Below are 7084 nucleotides of genomic sequence, written 5' to 3'. Positions count from 1 at the left end.
AGAATCTTGTCCTGCAAGTGCCAACCTCTAACCAGAACAGCCCCTGGAAGGCCAATGTTTGGCCACTTCTTCAGCTTTCTGGACACCAGAACAGACACTAAATCTGGGGCTGAGCTGTGGAGGGTTGTAGACCTCTGTAAGCTGCACTGTGCTCCCAGCTGAAGTCAATGGGAGATGGACTTGGCTGCTGAGCTCCTGGCTCTCACCAGGGCCTGGGCTCACCCGTGCAAGCTAGCACACTCCAGGGCAGCATGGGCAGTCTGCACAAAGGGTGCCTTCTTCCATCCTACGCAACCTTCCAATGCTATCCCAGCAGGTTTTACAGCCCCACACATGCTGTACACACATGCAGCTTCATGTTACAAAGCCACTACTCTGGCATGCTGCAACATGGGTTATAAATTACTTCCGACATCTTGAACTGGTCAAAATCACATAAAAAGAAGCATTTTCCATTGGACCACATGGGATGAGATAAGTCACAAGGACGAGAGCTGTGCAGCATGGATCAGTCTCTGCTTACCCACTCAGCCTCAGCACTGAGGATTAACTCCTGGCTCTCTTCTATTTAGCAGTGTAGCCACAGGGTCTAAGTAACCTTCTTCAGTCCTATCACAGCTAGAGTTGTAATAACATAATCCTATTATTCTAAATATAGCCCAAGCTCCAGGGATCACTGTGAAATTCAGCCATCTTCCATAGGTATACTTCCAGACCATCTGAAGGAAAAGATGGCTGGGTTCAGCCTTCCTGAAGAATAATTTCAGGTTGGTTTAGATCCATATCCTGCATCAACAAATACAGTCTAGGCCAAAGTGCACATTTATAGAGGTGTGGTCCTCATTTCTTCCATTACCTTTTATATTTGAGGAGATTGCAAGTTGCTTTCTTTTACTTTTTTCTCTCAAAAGTACAGTGTGGCATGCATATGGCTGGGGTACTGCATTTGGAATTACCAAAATGATAAAATTAATGTATTAGTCTTTTCAAGAGTTCTTTATCTGAAATAATGAATGAAACATCATAGATTCAATAGTATTCTCTTTATATGTTAGCAGTTAGAGTGAAGTTAATTCATAAAAGTAAGGGCAGAAGGACTTGGCCAAACACCTATTTACCTTAAGAAAGAGCTAAAATATAGATTAATGCTGCTTGAAGAAGATGTCAGATTGATATCATGAAATGTCCATACCCAATAGGAAAAACCTCAGTTACTCAGTTAAATGGATGCCATCTGTGTATTTTGGCATTTGGTAACATAAACAGCTTTTGATACATTTGGATTCAGAAGCAAAACTCGATCTGATGAACCTTCCAGAAATCATAAAAGACTATGAATTCACAGTTTTCAGCAACTCATATTTCATACTTGTAACTCAAAATTTGTTCCATGACTTTATGACGGGAACAAGAAGTAAGACTATCTTTGCAGCAGCCAGCAAATGTCTTTGTCATTGACAAGGATTAGGGAAAGAAACAGGAGAAGGTGGCTACAAGAGGCTCATTGCCAGAATGCAGCGCAACAGGCAGCTCTGACATGGATCCAGCCTGCTTTGGGCTGGTCCTCTCTGCTGCTTGGGACTGGACAGCAGCACTGGGGCATAAAAAACCATTTCTTTCAACACAGTTGTTTGCATTTGAAACCTAAGCTTCTACTGACTTGATTCAACCATGAATCAAATATATATTGGTATTTCTGATCTATGTTATGGGAACACTAGTTTAATTTATATGCCAGCTTAAAACTCTGTGCTTACCTCACTGAAGTAGGTTAAATTGATTTTTCTAAAGTCTTTTATAGCTTCTTTTGCCAAATAGAGACATGGAAAAACTTTCTTGAGGCATATTTGTTTAGGAAAAAATAATGGTGGTGTATAATTTTTGGAAGGCAGATTCTATTGGAAGATGATACTCTTCACAACTTTAGTTAATGCAAAATCATAGAATCATAGAAATGCTATCCCAAACATTGCTGGATTGCAATTGTTTTTCAGAGGAAGGCTGGTGATTATTTATACAAATCTAGCAGCAATATTTTTACCCTTGGCAGACAGCCAAGGAAATGCCACCAGTGTTTGAATTTACCCATAGCCTGCCTTAACCCAATGGGATCTAGAATGCTGAAGTTAATAAAGCTACTCAAAAAAAAAAAAAAAAAAAAAAAAGGGGGATTTGAAATAAAGATAAGTCAGGAATCTGAATTTCCTTGCTCTTCAGCTGTCTGATTTTCAGTAGCACTGTAACTTTCCTCAAATGAACAGAGATAACCCAAGACCTGGTAGTGCCTACCACTTACCATCATCTTGGGCTGTCTGAATCAGGGAGCACTTCTTTCCTTCAGAGTGGTAGGAGTTTGGTGGCAGTGGACAGTGACAGCCTCTGCCATAACCAAGCATGACCTGCAGAGCAGTGGAAGCCAGATTGCCAGTAGTGAAAGCAGAAGTGTCTGTCTCAGGCACCTAGACATGGGTGAGATGTATTACATTCACAGGTGCTTTTTGTAAACCACAAAATAGTTGATTTTTTTGAATGCACCAGACAAAACATTTTAAAAATATACAATGTTGATTTTCAGTGTTTTCAGAGTAAAAAATAAATTACTAGCTCCACAGAGGAAATTAGGCACTGGAGTGCTCTGTTTTCAACTGAATGGCTAACATAAAATGCGTTAACATTCATTGTAGATGAGCTGGGGTCCAGGTTGCTTTTATACCATAGAACTGCCAAGGAAGAAACTGGCTTCAGCTCCTGAGAAATGAGTGCAAGTTGTAGCATCATGAATGACTCATCCAAAGAGCCCACAATGAAAACCTGATTTATGGCAACTCAGTGTTAACAGCAGAAATCATCTTCCTGCTTGGCATTCAGATATGTTGGAAGGCCCTAGGCAATATGGGTAATCTGTCCAAAATCTGTAATCATCAGATATTTTAGTAAGTAAATTATAAAAATGAATTTGCAAGATATTTTGTGATGGTACTGGCTGCCCTAAAACTTCTTAAAATTCCATGTTGTGTATCTGTGCTGAGTAAGCCACATAGTAATGTACAAACTTAGCAGTGAAGTTGTAAATATAAATAGTGACGTAGTAGCTGTGCTTTACTTTATATATGGTAATAAAACACTAATTTTGGGGAAAACTGTCCTTCAAAGCAGGTTGTGCCTTGCTCCTGGACACTTTGTATTGGTCTGGGGTTTTTTCCATTGAATTTGCTGAGAAGACAGTTGGACACTGCAAAGGCAAAAGGCCAGACATCGTAATTTCACTTCTGCCAGTTGAAAGGATTTTATGGGGACATTGAAAATATGAAATGCTTTGTTGAATAGCTGGCAGTAATGTCTTTTTTTTTAGGAGTTTAGAGAGAGTGTGGCAGTTCCTTTTCATTGTTTGTGGAGAACTTTAGTCAAAGAAGGACTTCATAAACAACCGCCTTACATGGGATTTAGTATGTGCAACACTATTTAAAATGCTAATTTAAATGTAAGGTAGATCCCTACACACTCAAAAGGGTTGTTTGCCTTCTTATCTTCTGGTTTACAAAGACAATCTTTGTCAAAATATACATAGAACATATTTTAAAAGAGCAGCTGAGCTGGGTTGTTCTTCATCTAAAAATTAAAGGGCCCCACCATCATCATCATAAATGATTCATTACCTTTGAGGTTTGGCAGGCTTTTAAGGTCACCTCTCTTTAAATTTGAAAATGCTTGCTCACATTCAAGTCTTCCTGCCAGGAGGAGTCAATTCATTAACTTGCACTTATATGGATGGCTATTTTACTATTACTTTAACCGAACTTTTATGCTGGCTGCCTGCTGTGTCCTGAGTGCTGTGAGCATTTCAGAAAGTAGGTACATGCTGTGAAGGCAGGCCTCTCTGTAAATAATGTTCCAATTAATAAGACAATTATACAGCATTGCAGTACTTTATTGGTGTTCTCTGTTACTGCAGTGTTGGTCAGAGCACAATAGTGAAGAGACCATCAACATTTTCTTGTAAGCCCTTCTGTCCAGAAGCTTAGACTTAGAAATTCATACCACTCTGGAAATTCAATGTCGCCAAGAAGCAGAAAAGCATGGATTTTACAGTGTTCTGATATAAAACAGTTTATAGGTTATATGAGTAAAATTTAAATGAGAAGGGGGCATTTGGTTTAGTGGGCTTTTTTACATGAAATGCTTTCTACTTTATGGGCTGTAAGAATAAAAGCAGACTGGAAATGTATCTTCAGTTGCATTTTAAAATGTTTACTATGACTCTCCAAAGGCATTTTAAACTGAAATTTTACAGGTCATTAGTCTGTTATATAAGTGGGTCCTGGAACAAATGTAGATTCACATATCTAAGGTCCAGGCACAACCTCTAAAGACCTGGGTAGAATTTAGTTGCCCAGCACAAAAGATCCTGCATTCCCCTGCTGAGCTGTCGGTGTTCCTCTGGGCGATGGCTGTGGTCTACAACTACTCTGCTCTTTTCATTTAAAGTTTCAAAAATACATCAGATTTATTTCTGATCAGAGAAAATATTTCTTTCTAAACCATTTGGTATCTGTGTCATGTCTCAGCCCAAAAGGGATGTAAGAAGTAGCATCTCTTTTCCCCTCTGGGCCCCAACACTGTAAGGGAGCCTCAGACTTTGCCCTCCCAAGTAACCATACCTAAAAATGCGATTTCTGCATTATTTTAAAATGTGTGAGAAGGAGATGTTGCCATTTTCCCATATAACACCTTTCTCATCAAAGAGTTAGAGAAGCAATGGTAAAAGGAGTATGTTCAGAAATAAATGGGGAAAAGAAAGCAGAAAAGGCAGAACTTACAGCCCTCTGGCAAAAACATGCAGAGTAGGTGACAGTCTTGGCTCTCTGTGTCAAATACAGATGCAACCTTCCATTCACCTATAAATGAATAGATTGGTATAGACACATATATAATTAGGGAAAATGTTATGAGAATCCTATGCAGTGCATTTCAGATGTGATCAACACTAAAAATATCACTTTAAGTAACATAGTATCATTTTTCCATTCCTCCATTGCAGTTCATTCAGCCATTATGAACACTTGAATTCCGTAAGATGTAGAGTTCTTCTTTTGTATATTTGCGGAAAGTCCAGTGCATTGGAGGTCTAATACTCTGTTTGGATCCTTCAGGTCTGTCATAATATTTAATAAGTATCAGGTTTGACCATCTTGTGCACATATGTGCATTTTTCAGATTATCAGGAAATTATGCTCCTTTTCTGTCCTTATCAGCTCTCAAAGTTTTACTGCAGATTATTTACTGTGGCTTAGATTTCACAGTATTAAATTTAGAACACACACTTCAGAGGTTTTTCTAATCTATTTGATTTAAAATCCACTGCAGAAATACCTATTCTCAGCACCATTTATCTGACAGGTTGAAGCTGTCCTTTAAGCTGACCATCAGCCAAACCACATGAATTTGTACTATTGTTGCCAAAGGATGAGAAAAAAAATTAGTTGTTTGTGTCCCTGTGATCACTTTTCAGGAGCCCTCCAAGGTCAGCTACTAAAACTCCCTCCAAATTCCTTTGACCTAAGTTCATGTGCCAGTGATGAGGGGATCCACACCTAAGCTGTTAGCTTGTCACCAGTTGTAGCCCAAAATGGTTTCATCAGTTGGTAAAGTCACTGGTGTTTCAAGATCAAATGAAATAGTTTAATATCTGTTTTATATTGTGGTGCCCAACACTACTCACAGTACTCAAGGTGAGGCTGCACCACTGCTGAGTAGGTATAAATAAAAGTTTCTTTTAGGCTTTCTGGAGGTGCAGATGTTCCCTTTGTTGGGTGCCCAAGAAAGCAAAGACAGTGCATTGGTTTCTGTAGGGCCTGACCCAAAGGAAAGACAATTGCAGAGAGGAGAAAGAGGCAGCATGATGCAGCAGCAGACACAAATAGACCTTGGTAAAGTGATCTTTCTCTGTGGAAACATTCCTTCTTCTAATGTATTGCCTCTTACTGCTGTTGGTGCAAATGTAGGGAATGAAAGCTTCTGGAGGAAGCCAGGTTTCCCTGTGGGAAAGCGTGGAGGCAGCTGTTGTGGGACACTTTCCATGTGTGTGTGGCTGTGGGGAAGAGGGTGACGAGGAGCAGGGTGTACCCATGTGCCAGGATATCCTGCAGGTCTGTGTGAGAGATGAATGTTCTTGCTCTAGAATTTAAGTGAAAAATGTTGTGACAGCTAAAGAAGGTTGGGCAAGGAGGCATGAGTGAGCCAGCTTCCACCACTGACCCCTTTTCCACCAGGAGCCAGTGGAGAGCTGTGACACCAAAATCTCTGCTGTCCTGCAGACAGGGCACTAATGACTAATGGGGTTTATCCATGGCAGCCAGGGCTCAGATGTTGCAGTGGGTGCCAACCATCACATCATGCAGCAATTTTACAGAGGGGTGTCATGCATAGACTCCAGTGCCTGTTATGGAGTTGGATGTGGCTGGAAGTGATGAGCAGAATGGCTATTTTTGTGCTGCCACTGTTACACAGCTGAACAGCTGGTTCTGTGCTCTGACAGCCTCCAAGCAAAGTCCAGCACGGCTTGTGGTAGAGGAGTAAACAATGAAATCTGCGTGAGAGGTTGTAATGCCCAGATCAGAACATCAAGGTCCTTTAATTTCTTTTGGTAATTTATAAGAGAAGCAATAGAAGCGGAAGAAACAGTAGGAAAAGCAAGAGTTATATATCTACTTTATAAAAATATATGTCTGTATTTTAAATATCTTACTGTTAGGTTTCTCTTTTTTTTTTTTTTTGAGTTTGTCTGGGACATAACTTTTTCATTTCAGTGTTGTAGTATTTTTCTGGAAGTACTTACTATAAAATCCATAAGTTCTTACAAGTTTTCTAAGGGAAATCCCAGTCTTCTGATTAATTTTGTGGAGAGAGCCTGTTATAGTTGGTCTTGTGTATGATTACTCTGCAGACTTTCCTTTGCTGTACAAGCCAAGGACTTTGCCAAGAAATCAGGCCAAAGTGATTACAACAAAGTTATTTATAACAACCAGAAAAATTAAGGCTTATCAAGTGACAACATTATCTTGTAGTAATAGACAAACTCTTCTTT

Source organism: Lonchura striata, chromosome 1, assembly GCF_050655825.1.
Source record: "Lonchura striata isolate lonStrDom1 chromosome 1, ASM5065582v1, whole genome shotgun sequence".
In the NCBI taxonomy this organism is placed as follows: Eukaryota; Metazoa; Chordata; class Aves; order Passeriformes; family Estrildidae; genus Lonchura; species Lonchura striata.
Note: the sequence above shows the minus strand (reverse complement) of the source record.